This window comes from Rosa chinensis, chromosome 6 (assembly GCF_002994745.2).
Source record: "Rosa chinensis cultivar Old Blush chromosome 6, RchiOBHm-V2, whole genome shotgun sequence".
Taxonomy (NCBI): domain Eukaryota; kingdom Viridiplantae; phylum Streptophyta; class Magnoliopsida; order Rosales; family Rosaceae; genus Rosa; species Rosa chinensis.
This window is the reverse complement of record NC_037093.1, coordinates 36,306,841-36,323,956: the sequence shown is the minus strand read 5'-3', so window position 1 is coordinate 36,323,956 and position 17,116 is coordinate 36,306,841. Positions and strand designations below refer to the sequence as shown.

Sequence of the window (17,116 nt, the reverse complement as noted above, 5' to 3'; positions counted from 1 at the left end):
AGCACTGGCTCTAACTGTGTTCTTAATCTTAAAAACTTAATAGATATCTGATGGTTTACTATATCTGCACTGATGAGTGTGGCAGATGAATTTTTGTTGTTAATTTTTTTCGTTCTCATTGTTGTATGTTTTTTGTTTTTGGGTTTTTTTTTTAAAAAATACTTAATTCTTTGGAAGAGGGTTATCAAATAATTTTTCAATGACGTTTTCTGCTAAGAATGTTACATGTTACAATATAGATATCAGGTGACAATCTTCAGAAAAATTTTTCCTTTTGTTTGTTCATTCAAATATATTGCATTTGTCAATTCACCTACTGTTTCATTTTTATTTCTTTCCACAATTGTGGATTTACCTTTCATTTTGTTGAAATATACATTGGGTTTTCTTCTATTCTGAAAGACTGTTCTCATTTGTGTATTTGTGGAATTAATTGCGATTGTTATTCTTTTAATGTTAATTAATGTTGACATTTTATTGTTGTTTTGTTCAGGTTTTCTGGGTTCTATGCAAAAGAGTATATGCTTGATTTTCGTGCCGCTGTTCCTCTGCATATTGCTTACAGCTATTTCAACGTTGTGTCCTTCTATAGGTGTGTGTTCTTAATTCATATTGTGAACATTGTTTGAATCAATTGTCATATATGTGTGTGAACTGTTTTGTGAACATTGTTTGAATGAATTGTCATATATGAGATTACAGAAATGAAAATCTAAGTCATTTCTGATTTAGCCGAATAGAATTAATTTTACTATTGTTGGACTAAAGTCATTTCTAACTCAGCCGAACAAAATTTAAGTCATTCCTTTTCCAATCTCATAAATGTGGTATTAGATCCAACAATACAATTACATAATCTTTGATTCTGATTCATTTTGTTTATAGACATTATTTTGTGTTGTTTATTATTTTGCCTAACTGAACTAAATTGTTGAAGGAGATTTGTATTCATCATGGCACTGCATTTGACTTCAGTATAGAGGAAATTTGAGCTTCATGTATACGTCTAAGTGTTTGTACATTGTATAGTTTTGCACAAATATGAAATGGGACACTCAAATCAATATTTCCCGGTAATAACAGGTAAAATTTGTCTACAAATATGGTTTAGGGAAGATATGTACGTTGATCTTTTAACTTCGCATGTTCTGTTGTTTTTTGTTGTATTTCCATATATTTTGATCTGGTTCAATTTGATAGCTTATGTAGAACGATCCACAGAGAAATAGAGAGATTGGGTGTGATTGTTTGCTTTGCTTTGCACAGATAGGTGATGTTCACAAAGGCGAATTTTGACGTCATCATCTGAGTAGAAGGTTAGTTGTTTCTTTTCTGAGCTGTGAGTTTTTTATTTTTTTAATTTGTATTCCTGATTCTGTGATAAACTTATGTTTCTGTTTCTAATTGTATTGAAAGAAAGAGTATAGTTATTTCAGACATTATAAAAACTGATGCATTATGCATTTGATAAATTTTATATCTACCTCTTTCAAAATGTTTTGGGTTCAACACTTTCGGATCATTTTGTATACATTTCATGTATTTACTTAACTGTTTTCCAAAATAAGAACAATGTCCAACCTATTCTATGTACATGTGAGCAATGGAAATGATATGAAAATATGATTATGATTCAATCAAATTGTTGTCCCACGTCCAAATAGAATATAAATAAAGATTTTGATTGTAAGACTGACCCTGCATGTTTGAATGAATGATGGTTCAAGTATAAGAAAACCAGGTCTCTCTTCTTCTACTTTCCTATCTTTTTTCCATTTTTTTTTTTGTGATTTTTTTTTATTGGTACAGTCTTTGTTTTCCTTAATGGTACATCCTGGTATGAAAAAAGCTTTGATTGACAGTCACTTGAGGTAAAAGAGATGATCCAAAATTTGACTTTCTTATATTGAGTAGTAATTACTTGGAAAATGTGATTCTCTTTTTCTGCCTGTAGTTTAACAAGGTTAAATTTGACTTCTATTGTCATGCATTCCATTGTTATAGAGTCGGAACTAAGCCAAATCTTTGATTTCTTTCATACCTTTTTCAATGTAGGCTGATCATCATGGATGCATTGACCTTGGTGGCCTCTTCAAAGTGACTGCAGGTTATGAGAAACGTAGTATGTACTTTTACTTGACAGCATGCATTGATAAAATTGTGAATACCAGGAATATTGTCCGCAGATCAAAAGTATAGTCCTTAGCCATTAAAAATTAATCTTCAAGATGGGGGTTTTGTCCCCACCATTATTTGAGTTAGAAACATCAAAAAGTACAGTCCTTCAGTTCGTCCCCACCAAAACTTTCCAAACCAACCTCGAAACCAATAGGCTACTCAGACCCACAAAGCAGAGAGATCTGATTTCACTGAAGTTTCAATCTTTGGGTTCTACCAGGAAAAAAAAAAATAGATAAACAAAGTTTCAATCTTTGAGCTTCATTTGGTTTGGATTGATTGGTTTGATTGATCATTTTGTTGGGTTTTGCAGGAAACATTGGTTTCTCAGTGATTACATGCTCTTCCAACGGAAGGGGGCCTGATTCAGTGAAGAACGAAGTGAAGAGTGTGGAACAGTTGGCTCAAGAGAAAAGGCGAGCTGACCTGTCTGCTCGGACTGCCTCAGAAGAGTTCACTGTGAATAAATCTGGGTATGTATTGAGAATTTAGTTTCAGCTATAATTGATTCAATTTGTTTGAGGAAAATCAATCACTGGAGCTCGGACCGCCCGGATCCCACGAGTGAATAGAAAGTTGGATCTACATTGGATCTCACCTGAATCGCCCCATCTATCCTCCTGAGGAGAGGTTTGGTTTCAAACCCCGGTTCGAACAGGAGAAGTACGCCATGCTAATGTGCCTTGGATGATCCACATCTCAGGGTCAGGCGCTGATGAGCACATTGAACTATCCATGTGGCTGAGAGCCCTCACATCCTTGATTATAGCAATTTTATTTGTATGAGTGCAAATTTGTTTTAATGGTATGTTTTTCTGTGGTGAACATGATTGTGGGTGTGGTTAAAGTTGTGTGATAGATGCTATATTAAGGGGCCAACATTGTTACTTTGTGTTAATATAGTTGCACTGTTTTAGTTGATCTGTTCATAACTCTGAGTTTCTCTGAATGTGGTAATTATAATACACATATATCTATATCACTATATATATTTGAGTATCAATACATATACAAAAAGTAAAGTACACACAAAGGGATGGGAATTATAGCCAGCCAACGTGAGAAAGATGGATGGAATATCAGCAGCAGCTTCACATTGACAACACCTCAAATGTGGGAATCAAATAAGCAAATAAAGTTGGCTATCAATTAATTAAGATAGTTGGTTTTTCTGGTCATTTGTGGAAGATTGTTGGCGTCAGAGTCATTTACTGTTGTAAATGGTTGAAGTTCTTTATGGTACTTAAATTCGATAAGCAGTTGAATTCCAAAAACCCACCTTTGTTTTTGTTTTTGGTCTTCAAAAGCAATTGGTCATATTTGAATTCCAGAAACCCACCTTTATTTCTGTTTTTGGTCTTCATAATCAATTGAATATAACACTTTTTTATGATAGTTCAATTCCAGAAACCAGCCTTTGTTGGTCTCCAATGGAAGCCCTTCGAAATTGCAGTCCAATTAAACATGAAGAAAGATCCTGTCATGTTTACAGAAAATCTTTCTAGCCACTTAAAATTTGAAATCTATAACCAATTAACCAGATTGAGATAGAATCAGATTTCAATTCTAGCTTTTTGATTGGGCTCAAAACAAGTGGAATAGGTGTCATCTTTAGTTGTACTTTTATTTCTTTAACTGATTAGTTGAAATTGTGTGTGTTATGATGGGTTTTTAGCTTGAAATTGTCATTGTTTGATTTTTTTTTTATAACTGTGAAATGATTAGGTACCACCAAGTACAGGTATTAAGTTAGTAGTCAAATTTGAATTAAAAGCTGCTGTTTTCTGAGAAATCACAAAAATAATATAATTTCTTAACTATTGAACTTTGCCATACATATATGCATGGTTAATTGTTATCTCAATTGCAATAAGTCAATCACAAATATAGTTCAGTATCTCAATGTCTGCCGTTTATCAATCTCCCGGGTTTCAATGACAGTTTCAAATAGGATTGCAGCTTGCAAAAGCCTTGGAGCTTTTCTGATCGCTACTGACCTTCAGTCAAGTAGTTTAAAGGTCGGTTTTTGCGCTTTTTTATGGATTGGATCTTTTCTTCAGTGTTGGCATAGTGTTATATATTTCCTTTGTCTACTTTTTTACAGTCAGTGGAAGAGATGGGTTTTGCAGCAGAATCTCAGCCAAAGCAGGTTGGATTTCTAATTCCTAATGTTGTTTCTGTGATCTGTTTATGTGATCTGATGTGTGAGGCACAAATTTATTTGTGATTGGTCTTTGAACACTTGAGTGTTTAAGATGCTCTAACACTATTTTTGCTTTCAAGGATCCATTCATTTAATCAACAAAAGTATCTGCTGCTAAGATGACAGTAAACAAAATATGATTTATATCTGTCAATTACAACGTGGTTGAAACATTCCAAAGCGTCTTATCAGTGTAGTTATTAACTCATTATAATTGTTGGTTTGCTCCGTTATTGTCACTGCAGGGAATGCCCTGAGGAATGTAAGGAAGCTATTGCACCACTGATGCTTGCTGCAGCTAGATTTTCTGGTTTACCAAAGTACATTCTCTGACATTAGGCAACTATTTCAAGAGATGGATATGAACTGTCTGACTCATTGTATAGATGGAAAGGTAATTTTCTATGGACCTTTTTATGGGTCATTTTTAAAACTCCAACTCTGAATTTATATCTAAGGTTGCCTTTTATCTGCATATGGGATTCACCACTTTTATGTATTTCTCTTTGCGCTACCAGTTTTTCATGTGTTCTACTGTATGACAAGCTTCGCTTTCGAAAGGCACAAGGTATTCTCTCTATCTCTCCCAACAATTGGTTGTTTTTGTTTTTCTACATTAGAAATAAGAATTTGGAAATATTGGGAAAGAGACAGAGAGAAATAGTTGCATACCAGTTTAGTAATGGTCAATTGGTTTAATCTCTTGACTTAAAAGCTAAATGCATCCATTTCTCTAACATCTTGATTCATTTAACTATGCAAATCAATTAGTTGCAGACTGAATTTTTTTTCAATAACCTTCTATTTAAATAAAAATACTGCTTTAGGGATCTCTGTTACTTGAGAAATGTAAATATTGAGTGACATGTTCTGTTACAATTATGATATTGCATTCACTGGAGACGCTGTCATTCTTGCTCTAAGTCACTTGGAACAATTGATAGTATATCTGTCTGCCATGCTAAATTATTAATCAATTGAAGCGTCCTCAGATTCATCACCAGGATTTTACCTCCAATTTCGGATCACTTTGAATAACACTGATTGATAAGTCCAGAGGAAGATTATATACATATATGTATATATCATTTATTAATACATATGTGTCTAACGTTTATTATTCCATTACTAACGGAAAAATTACATAATCAATTGATCATCTTCCCTTTCTAGGGTATGTTGATACAAAGCATCAATCTAACAGATTGAAAAAGTGAAAATGGATCAATCTAATCTATACTTGAGGAAAAATGGGTTCACACTCACTGCCAATAAGTAGAACCTCATTTAATCGATTAATTAGCATCTAGAGTAATCTAAATTTTTTTATTTATTATTATTATATTTATTTTTGTCAAGATTTGTTATGTAGTTCAGAATTTTTAATCCTGCAGCTGAGAGGTGAGAAAAAATAGCGGAGAGTTGATACAGTCAGCAAAAAAGCTCCCCAAACTAAGCGGGTTGTTGACAACAAACTACTGGAGGTATGTTTTCAGACTTATGCAATTCTACTTATCCCAAGCCAATCAATTTTTTATCAACTTATAGAAGATTCAATTTCCAACCAACTCCTAACTTCATGGTCTGTAAACTAGATTTGCATACCACATGGTGTCATATACTAAAAAAAGAGGATGCACTGAATCTGATTCATTATCCTTTCTCCTTACCGTATAGTGTAAATTCAGCACATAAAACCAAAGATATTTTAAGCCTACCACGTTTTCAATCCCCGGATATGATTTTGTAAAGCAACAATCCAGGAACTATAGAATTAGTAAGTAAGTTTCAATGATGTCAAAAGACAAATCTTCCGTTGAAACTGCATTAGAACAACTGGGACAGCATAATGCTTGGTTAGAACACATCTTTTCTACCCAATATATTTGAATCCAGCATAATGCTTTCAGACAAATCTTTCGGTTTTGCTACCCAATATATTTGGTTGTCATTGGTTCTCAAAGCCTCCAATTTGCCTAATTTATGTTCAGGATTCCCTCCTTATGCTTTATTACTGCACTGTTCCAATACAAGAAAAAGAAGATGACTGATAGATTTCAGTTTGGTTTCAAAAGTAAGCATTGCATTTTTTTTGTCTTAGTATTGTTTCATTGGAACTGTTAAAACATAGCGGCATTTGATTGAAATGGTCTTATCAATTTTAGTACGTAATTGATTGCTAAAAAATTTTCGTACCGTAAGATTCTTTCTCAATTGCTGATTTTTTTTTTCTTCTTTTTTTTTTTTGCCCTCTTGATCTTCATGTTCTGTATTGGCTTCACTCCCCACAAGCAATAATAATGATGCCACCTAATTCCTTGCAATATGCGTTGCCACGTGTATTGTCATCCATTCCATTGTTATAGAGTCGGAACTAAGCCAAATCTCTGATTTCTTTCATACCTTTTTCAATGTAGGCTGATCATCATGGATGCATTGACCTTGGTGGCCTCTTCAAACTGACTGCAGGTTATGAGAAAAGTGGTATGTACTTTTACTTGACAGCATGCATTGATAAAAATGTGAACACTAGGAATATTGTTTTATGCCATTGTGGAAAATAGTAAGTATTTGGTAGTCAACATTCATTCCAGATGTATAACAGTAAATGATTGAAACAGCTGACAAGCTCTTTCCTCAAATATGTCCTGGCTCATTCTTGCAAGCCACACTATACTGGTTGTTGGATCAGTAATTTTACCTCTAGAAAGAATGTGCTGTAGACTGCCTTCATCCTGGATTATATCTGATAGCCTGAGACCTGAGTATTGCTGAGTTGAATAATTTCAATGCTTGAAATGAAGCTGACCGCAGATGAGAATAGCTTATCATCAACATTTTGTCCGTGACTTTCATTGTCACGAAACTCACTTCTTAGATATGTTTACAATCCTGATAAAAATGTTAAATTTCTCCTACTGTTTATAGTTAGTTTTGAAGCTGAAAATCAATGTGAAGATTCAGTTTGGGCCCTGCAAATGATAAAAATGACTGATAGTGCTCAACCAAGTAGATGTTATGATTTTTATGAATTTATGCATGCATATCTAATGATGTCTTTCCATCTTCCCTTGGTTGCAGTATCAATTTCTGTCTACTCCAACAATGATGTTTTACTGAATCTTCAGTCTCAAACTGAGAAAAGGGTGTTGATAATTTCATCAAAGGTTGGTAATGCCTTTATTTATCTGTTTCAGTGTTTTTAAGTTATCAAGGTGTTTGTACTCTTTCTAAAGTATTGGACATGATGTTAGGTGCCTGATGTTAGGTGCCTGATGTTTGCGTGGCTGGTACTCAAATGGAAAATATGGTTTTTGAAATTGTCAGCTCTGATGGTGTTGTTGATGATACTATTCATCATGGCGAGAAAAGTGGCCAATTACATATAGCTACAATAATGGCCGGTTCATCATCCATGGAGGAATCCCTTCGATACACATTCAAGCATGGACGCTGTACAATACCAAGACCCCCACACCCTACCTCGAAGAGTAGGGACTTATTATATTAAACCAAATAACTAAGCCAGAAAATAAAACACCACTAAAAAATAAAAATATTCCGCCGGAACATATTTTTTTTGAGGTAAAAGAGGTCAGCCTTTATTGAGAATTTGGAAAATTACATATGATAACGTTCAGCTGCAATAGCAGCTAATAAGAAGGAAGGAGGAGAAAAATAAAAACATTCATGTACTAGAGAACTAGCATGCGCAGCCATTAGGTGTGCAACCTTGTTGGCATCTCTTCTAGTGTGAGTAATCTGCAAATTGGGATTTGAAGCCAATATGGAGTTCAGATCCTCATAGATACGGCCCAGCAAGGAAGTATTAGGCCCTTCGGAGTTACATAGTTGCCGTTGCACCATCTCAGAATCAGTCTCTATTACAGCAGGTAACAAATTCTGATCTAAAGCAAACTCAATTGCCATCTTACATGCCAAAACCTCTGCATGTTCTGGCGAAATTAATCCAGACAAAGGACGCCCACCACCAGCAACCATACTGCCATATTCATCACGAACCACAAACCCAGCACTTCCCATTCGTGAGACATGGTGAAAAGAACCATCCACATTTATTTTCAACAAGCCAGATGAGGGAGCTTTCCATCGAGCAATTCTAGAACGACCACTCGCTTGAGTAATCGGTCTGGTATTATGAAATTGAAACTCATGCAATCTTGCAGTAGACTTAAGAAGCACATCAATAGCATGGCACCTTTTATTGTCCCAAACTCTGCTATTTCTCTCCTTCCAAATTCCCCACAATAGATAGATAAATTCCCCCAAATGAAGTAACGAAAGGTCATGGACACATAAACTTAACCAATGCAACAAATCACAAGATATTGCATAAGAACTTAAACATACTTGGGCCAACACTCCTTTACTTTGGAGAGCCTTCCTTGTAAAAGAGCAATCACGAGTAATATGTAGTGTAGTCTCAACTGCACTATCACACAAAACACATACCTGTGACTCCAACACCACCCTTTTAGAAATGAGTCTTTCCATGGATGGGAGAATGTTATGGCACACTTTCCACATGTAAATCTTCGCCGAATTAGGAATCTTCACTTTCCACAATTTTTTCCAAAAATCAGTGTTAACTGATAGCTCAAAAGGTACACAAGAAGGAGAATGAGAGAAGGAGAACCTGTAAGCCGTTTTAACTGAATATTTTCCATCTCTTTCCAATTTCCAGACCAGTCTATCATCCACCCTTCTCAAACTTAGAGGCACACTTCCGCCGGAACATATAGTTAGACATATGTATGTAGTATTGCACACACCTATCATCAGAGATGCATCTTATGGTACTGCCATAAACACATCTACCCATTACATATGTTTGATTACAAATATAATAATGATTATAAACTTTTGTTGTTTTGTATATTGCGTTGATTATGCATTTCAATACTATAATGAATAAATACCATTCTTGCTTTATTCCATTGTTTTCATAATGAATATTGTAAAAGTAAAAATGGGATTGGAATGGTCTACTCATTTCATTTCATAGTCCCTTTATATAGGGATAGAGTTACAACGGAAATATTAATTACATTAAATACAAGAAATGCTGATTGATCTATAATTGTGCTGATTGATGGTAATCACTGATTCCTTGATTCCCTCTCCGTCAGTTGCTTTGACGAAAGCACACAATATGTTTTTCCTTTAACACTCCCCCTTGTGTCAAGTCAAAGACAAAATGGTGCATGAGTTGTTGCCTCACTAAAAACCTTGCCAAGTAACAATAAAAACCCTATGGGACAAAAATATATCTTGGTCGAAGGAAAAGAGCACAACGCACCTTCTACATTTGAGAATGACATGTGTGTGTTAGACTCCCCCTGACGTCTACACCTCCCCCTGATCTTTACATTAATCAAGTGAGTTTGGAAAGTCTTCGCATTCCTATGCTTTTCACATGTTTCTCAACTGTGGCCTTAGGCAGTGATTTGGTGAACAAATCTGCCACATTCTCCTCAGACCTTACTTGATTCACTTGAATTTGAGGAGGGTCTGTTGTTGCTGATTGTAGGAAAACTTTGGCGATATGTGTTTTGTATTATCCCCTTGATATATCTTAGCTTCATCTGTTCGATGCAAGCTGCATTATCTTCATAAATGCAAGTAGGCTCTTCAGTGGTAGAACTCAAACCACTAGTCCCTCGAATATGTGTAATGATAGCTCTTAACCATATACACTCACGAACCGCCTCATGTACAACAATGATCTCTGAGTGGTTCGAGGAGGTAGCCACAAGGGTTTGCTTGGTTGATCTCCAAAATATCGCCGTGTTCCCATTGTTAAATACATAATCAGTTTGGGAATGATATGTGGGTCAGATATGTATCCAGCATCAGCAAAATCGACCAAAACGTCATTTGGCGTTTTAGTGTAGTGAGTGGCGTTTTCGCCATCAACATTTCCTTTAGAGATTGCAGTTCCATCTGCGGTCCCTCTTGTCTCTCTGTAGGGAAAGAACAGTCCCAAGTCAATGGTTCCTTTTAGGTATCGAAAATGTTCTTGATACCATTCCAGTGACGCTGCGTTGGCGCTGAGCTAAATCTAGCTAACAAGTTCACTGAGAATGCAATGTCTGGTCGAGTAAATTGGACTAAGTACAATAATGCGCCTATTGCACTTAGATAGGGAATTTCAGCTCCCAACACTTGTTCGTCATCTTCCTTTGGACGAGATGGATCTTTCCTTACATCCAAACTTCGACCGATCATGGGAGTGCTAGCAGGATGTGCTTTGTCCATGTTATATCGCCTGACTTTTGGACATATGCAGACTGGTGGATTAATATTCCACAAACTCGGTGTTTTAGTTCAAGACCTAGATAGAATCGAGTTTTCCCAAGATCCTTCATCTCAAATTCGGATTTCAAGTAGCTCGCGGTTTCTCTTATTTCATCAAGAGTACCTGTTATGTTCGTATCATCGACATATACAGCTACAATTGCCAATCCGGAACTTGTTTTCTTTATGAATGCGCAGGGGCATAATTCATCGTTCTTATATCCCTTCCCAATCAAGTAGTCACTTAGACGGGTATACCACATCCGCCTGGATTGTTTTGATCCGTAAAGTGAGCGTTTCAACTTAATTGCAAACGCACTCTGTGGTTTAGAGTCACTTGACTTGGGTAATGTAAGGCCATTAGGCACTTTTCATATATATCTCTGAATCTAGATCCCCATAGAGATATGCAGTAACCACATCCATGAGCTGCATTTCCAGTCCTTCGGAAATTACTAAGCTAACTAAGTAGCGGAACGTTATAACGTCCATTACGGGAAAGTATGTCTTCTCATAGTCAATTACAGGGCGTTGTGAGAAACCTTGCGCCACAAGGCGAGCCTTGTACCTCAGGACTTCATTCTTCTCATTACGCTTTCTGACAAAGACTAATTTATGTCCTACAGGCTTTACACTTGGTGGGGTTAGCACTACCTGACCAAATACCTGTCTCTTTGTCAGAGAATCTAATTCTACCTGGATTGATTCTTTCCATTTAGGCAAATCTGCTCTTTGTTGACATTTTTCAACAGAGCGTGGTTCGATATCATAGTGCTCTATGATTCCTTGAGCAACAGTATATATCATCAATGTGTATGGAAGATCTTTCTATCAACTCATACGTACTCTCGTAATCCTTTGAGATTTCTTTGTTCTCTGGAATCATTTCAAACATCGGAGCGTCCTCCAGTATTGATTCATGGACATAACTATAATCAGAGATAATCTCATGAGAGGGATTCTATACATTGATGATTGGTTTGTGCCTTACTCACCCTCTTCTTCCTTGGGTGAGTGTCAATCGAACCAAGTGACCTCCCCCTCTTCCTTGGGGAGCCACGGCCTCAACCACACCTCCACTTAGTGCGGTTGCAGTGCCTCTATCTGCGGCACTGTGCCCCTTGTCGGGACTTCTAACCTTGCAGGCACATTTGCAGCTGGTATATGTGATCTCGTCACTTTTACGATATCAGTAAACGCATCAGGCATCGAATCTGCTACGTTCTGAAGATCGATTATTCTTTTCACTTCACTTTCACTTTGTGAAGTGCGGGGATCAAAATGAGACAGAGTGGGGACAAACCACGACAATTCCTGTCGTTCCCTTGGAAAATCCTTTTTCCTATCTCCCCCTAACGACAGGAAGACTGTCTCATCAAAGTGACAATCCGCAAATCTAGCGTTAGAGAGATCGCCTGTCAAGGTTTCCAAATAGCGTATAATTGTTGGGGATTCGTATCCAACATAAATACTTAATCGTCTCTGAGAACCCATTTTGGTGCGCAGTGGGGGCGCAATAGGCACATATATTGCTCAACCAAATATGCGTAAGTGTGAAATGTCAGGCTCGTATCCAGTTACCAACTGGTACGCAGATCATGGTTGGCTAGCTATGGGTCTGAAACGAATAAGTAAAGCTGCGTGCACTATTGCATAACCCCATGCAGATATAGGCAGGTTGTTGTGCATAACCAATGCCCTAGCCACCATCTGTAGCCTTTTGATGGTGGCTTCTGCGAGACCATTTTGTGTATACACATGGGGTACAGGATGCTCTACATCGATCCAAATAGATATGCAATAATCATCAAATGCTTTTGATGTAAACTCTCTAGCATTATCAAGCCGTATAGACTTGATAGGGTGATCAGGGTGGTGAGCCCTTAAATGTATAATCTGTGCTAGGAGTATTGCAGCATTTCTTGTGAACAATAAAACGACATGTGACCAGATTGTCGAAATATCCACCAGAACCATAAAGTACTTGAATGGTCCGCATTCTGGATGGATAGGTCCACATACATCTCTTTGTATCTTTTGTAAGAATGGAATGTTTTGTTTTGTATCTTTAGCATAGGGAGGTCTCGATCCTGTTTTTGCTAAAGAGCAGGCTTTGCAAAACTAGTGATGTGCCTTTGGAATAGTCAATGAGGCATAATGGGAGGGAGGTAGTGCTTCTGGTACTTCAGAAAGCAATGACTGCATTTGAGCAATCCTAGAACCGACACCTTGCAATGTGGCGGATTTTTCTCCCATTTTTCACTCGAAAGAAGGGATGTCCGTGTGAGTTCTTGAAAAATACGGATCATCATGTCACGATCTCGGTGCCATAGGCGGTCATGCAAAAGCCTGTATGAGTCAGTGTCCCACATTTCATTGTTGGTGACAGTATAGGATTCAATGATCCGAATCGTAGTGAGGTACAGTCCACTAAATTGACTCATAAGTTTCTCTAAGATGTGTTTCCTTCCACAGTCATTAGATATAATATCAAGGTATTCAGTTCCATTCTCAAGGTGTGTTTTTACATGATAACCGTTGGCACAAATTGCTTTGAAACATTAACAAGGTTTGATTAGCTCTTGGTGCATACAGAGCGTCTTTGACTTTAAATATATCTCAGATTCTTTAGAGTAATTCTATTTTAGTAGAATGATAATCTTTTCATTCTAGTAATAATTTTTTTTCTCTAGATGTATTGCTTTACATCTTTATACTGCAATTTCGAACCATGTAAATATGTGTATAGTAAATAAATTTGAATAAATTCAGTGCTTCAGAATAAAATTCAAAATTTATTAATAAGCCAACGATAATCAAATCAAGGTCTTGTTCTAATTCATCAAACCATTATTGAAATAAACTTTAAGACCAAGTAATAGTCTAATTAAGAATGAGGCATTATGTCTTCACAACTGTTTTTGGAAAATAAAGTAAATAAAGCAGATCAGTCAAAATCCGGGGCATCGGTTGACTGAGCAAGTTCCTTGTTGCCATTAAAGTCTGCAATTGTGAGGTTGACGTCTGGGTCATGGCCTCTTTCTTCCATATAGTGAGCCTCTTGTTCTTTAGACTCCCTATACCTCTTGTAATTGGCTGCTACTCTGTTGCTTGCTTGGCAGTTCTTGTACCAATGCCCAATGACTCCACACCTATAGCATGGTTCATTGCCAACTCTATTCTGTTTGACTGAAGGGTTCTTAGGTGCCCTTTGCACCTTATTTCCATGACCACTAGCGCCACCATCTCTGCGCCATACATTGGGAAGGCCTCCACGGCCCATATCACGACCCCCATGTCCCTTGCCACGTGGGTAGGGATTAGCACGTCCAACCCCCTTTGCATTGGGGTTCTGTCCACCTTTCACTTTGCCATAATTAGCTTCAGGAATTTTCTTTGTCCCAACAGGCCTGGCATTGTTGTTCAAAAGAACCTCATTATGCCTCTCAGCCACTTGCAGTAGGTTGATCAGCTTGTTGAAGGTTGTGATTCTTTTGTTATCATACTCCAGCCTATACTGATTCGCTAGTATAATTGCTGAAGTAGGAAAAGTGGAAAGAGTCTTCTGGATCATATCATCTTCTGTGCTTTCCACAGAAATTTAGACGTGCTTTTAGGCGCAACATGTCCTTGTTGAAGTCATTGACCCTTTTGTAGTCAAGTAAGCGGATTTCATTCCACTGCACGGTCAGTTCTGGGAGCAAGGTGTCATGAATGTTCCCAAAACGTCCCTTAAGGGCATCCCACAGTTCTTTGGGTGTCTTCAACTGAAGGTATTCCCAGCGTAGGCTAGGATCAATGTGTCGCCTCAAAAACATTAAGGCATTTGCTTTCACCTTATCAGACGGTCCGTCGTCTTTGGGATCAGTGGGAGTTTTGATGGTGGCAGTGTAGTCTCGTGCCACAAAGGCAGTTTCTACATCGGAAACCCAACGATGGTACTCAAGTCCGTCTGAGTCCAAAATGTCAAACTCAGGTCGAGTTGGATCAGCCATCTACATAAACAAGAGAGAAGAAATAAATTACGTAGTCATAAAGACATCCACGTGAATTATTTTCCAAACGTATGAATTAGATTTCAAGACCAAGATTCGTAATGGTCACATTTTTTTTTTTTCGATGCTATGTGAAAATACTTTATCACAGTAAGTGAGTGTATAATGCGCATGAATTTTCATTATCATGGCCAAACGGTATTGATATGTTGCATTAAAAATAATCATAGTATATTTAAATATATCATATAAAAATAAACTACATGGCATGCTCAAATTTCACAAATACACAACAAATTATATACTACACATAATAATAGCAATAATATAGCATGCGTAAAATAAAATGTAAACAATATTAAAATACAAAGCATGCGTAGCCATAATTTATATAAGCGTAAATAAAATAAAATAAAACATGCTCAAAATTTCATAGATAATATATAACAAAATATATATGGCATGTTCAAAATAAAGTATAAACTATAGCATAATTGAAACATGCTTAAACATAATTATTTAAAACATAATTAACAAGGCATGCTGTAAGAGGATTAATATTATAGAACAAAACATGCTTAATAACAAAATATAATAAAAGCATAAACAATAAAGTATAAAGCATGCTTTGTTAAAATCATAAAATAAAATATAGAAAACATACTTGATTTCGAGAAAATAAAACAATCCTAGCACACGCGCGTGTTGATGCTGGCGTGAGTAGCAATGTTTTTGGACTTGAGAAAAACTGGACTGCTTCGTCTTTCTTTTCAGCAATGAGCTTTGTTCTTTTTTCTTTTTCTTTTTCCCTTTTTCTGTTTTTTTTTTCTCTGGGCCTTTTTTCACTTTTTTTTTTCTGTGGGCCTCAGGGCCTCTTTTTTTTTGTTGCCTTTTTTTTCTTTGGCCACAGGCCTGTTTCTGTTTTTTTTTTTGATTGTTTGGGCCGGGTCTTTACTTTGGCCCAGTCACCCCTTTTTTTTTCTTTCTTTGACGTCGTCTTCTTCGCTTTTTCTTCCTCCTCCGTCTGGTTTGCAGATGCTGCTGCAGACGCGCGGGGGCAGGAGACTGGTGGCTGTTGTGTGCGGCCTGGTGGGCTGGGATCGATTGGGAAAGCCGCCGGATGCCGCAGGTGGGAGGCCTCACGTAAGTCTGAGTCTGCGAGGATGCGGGGCTGAGACTCGCTGGGCAGAGGCTGTTGGAGGCTGGAGCGCGCGGGTATGGGCTGCTGGAGGAAGACGAAGACGGTCTGGCAGGAATCGTGCCAGAATCGGGCTGGAGGAGCGGGTGCAGATCACCGAAATCTTGTGCTGCAGGTCGGATTGGGCTGCAGGGGGTCTGTGTCCGGTGGAGGAGAGCAAGCGGTCTGTGTCCGGTGCTAGGTTGCAAGGATCGGCCTTGCTGTGCGGGGATGGGGCCGGTCTTGGCCTGTGGGGTGAGACCGGTGAGGGAGAAACGAGAGTGGAGGCTGCAGGCACGGGGGTGCTGCGGGGGATTTGTTTTTTTTTTTTTTTTTTTTTTTTTTTTTGACAATTGGTGGTGGCGGCAGAAGAAAAAGTTTTTTTTCTTCTAGGGTTTGGGTTTATTTCTTTTGAAAACTAGTTTTTTTTTTTCTTTTGGCTATTTGCTCAGAGCGTGCTGATAACGTGTAAAAGTAAAAATGGGATTGGAATGGTCTACTCATTTCATTTCATAGTCCCTTTATATAGGGATAGAGTTACAACGGAAATATTAATTACATTAAATACAAGAAATGCTGATTGATCTATAATTGTGCTGATTGATGGTAATCACTGATTCCTTGATTCCCTCTCCGTCAGTTGCTTTGACGAAGGCACACAATATGTTTTTCCTTTAACAAATATGTAATTTTTACACACTATTTCTGTTCCTTCTTAGTCAGTCGTTTCAAAAAGAAACGGAACAAGATAGATATTATCACTCATTCATTCTGTTTCATATAAAACAAAATGCCTCACCTTTGATTTTAAACTCTAGAGCTTTGGCACTTTTTCCGCATTTAACTCTCAAACTAAATCTCTTTCCCACAAACAAAATTTAATTTTCCTTAAGTTTTAGTTAATTTTGGTCCATAACCCTTTACCTATATTTTCTAGCCTTTTTAATCTTCCCTAAACCTCCAAAACCCGCGGCAGAGCGCGGGCACTAATTGCTAGTCATCATAAAATGGAGAGGACACACACCCCGAATCCCCAAAACAATACTAAATGAGGGTCAAGGTTGGTTCAAGAGGATGTACAGATTTAAGTGTTTTGCGCTACTCTCAATCAAATTCTATCCCCCTTCGGCATTATGAAAACTCCAAAACTCTCACATGCGAATTGAGATTAGAAAAGGGATTTGTTGTAAAACTGACTGTCAGCAGATATGCTGCCTGATAATAGTTTGTAGAGTAACTAACATG

At 37.3% G+C, this 17,116-nt stretch overlaps 1 long non-coding RNA gene across 8 annotated transcripts; it reads left to right on the top strand.

The window, feature by feature from the left end:
• Positions 1–490: 490 nt before the first annotated feature.
• Positions 491–7,951, top strand: LOC112170391. Of its 8 annotated transcripts, XR_005801911.1 has the most exons (13): positions 491–592; positions 1,267–1,316; positions 2,056–2,107; positions 2,492–2,651; positions 4,120–4,196; positions 4,283–4,327; positions 4,627–4,775; positions 4,900–4,949; positions 5,776–5,865; positions 6,373–6,455; positions 6,799–6,865; positions 7,463–7,548; positions 7,650–7,951. It is a non-coding gene; the product is annotated as an uncharacterized LOC112170391 (long non-coding RNA). The 8 variants fall into 8 exon arrangements; XR_005801912.1 differs by lacking the exon at positions 6,373–6,455 and having other exon boundaries at positions 4,130–4,196; XR_002925078.2 differs by lacking the exon at positions 6,373–6,455.
• The last annotated feature ends 9,165 nt before the right edge of the window (positions 7,952–17,116 follow it).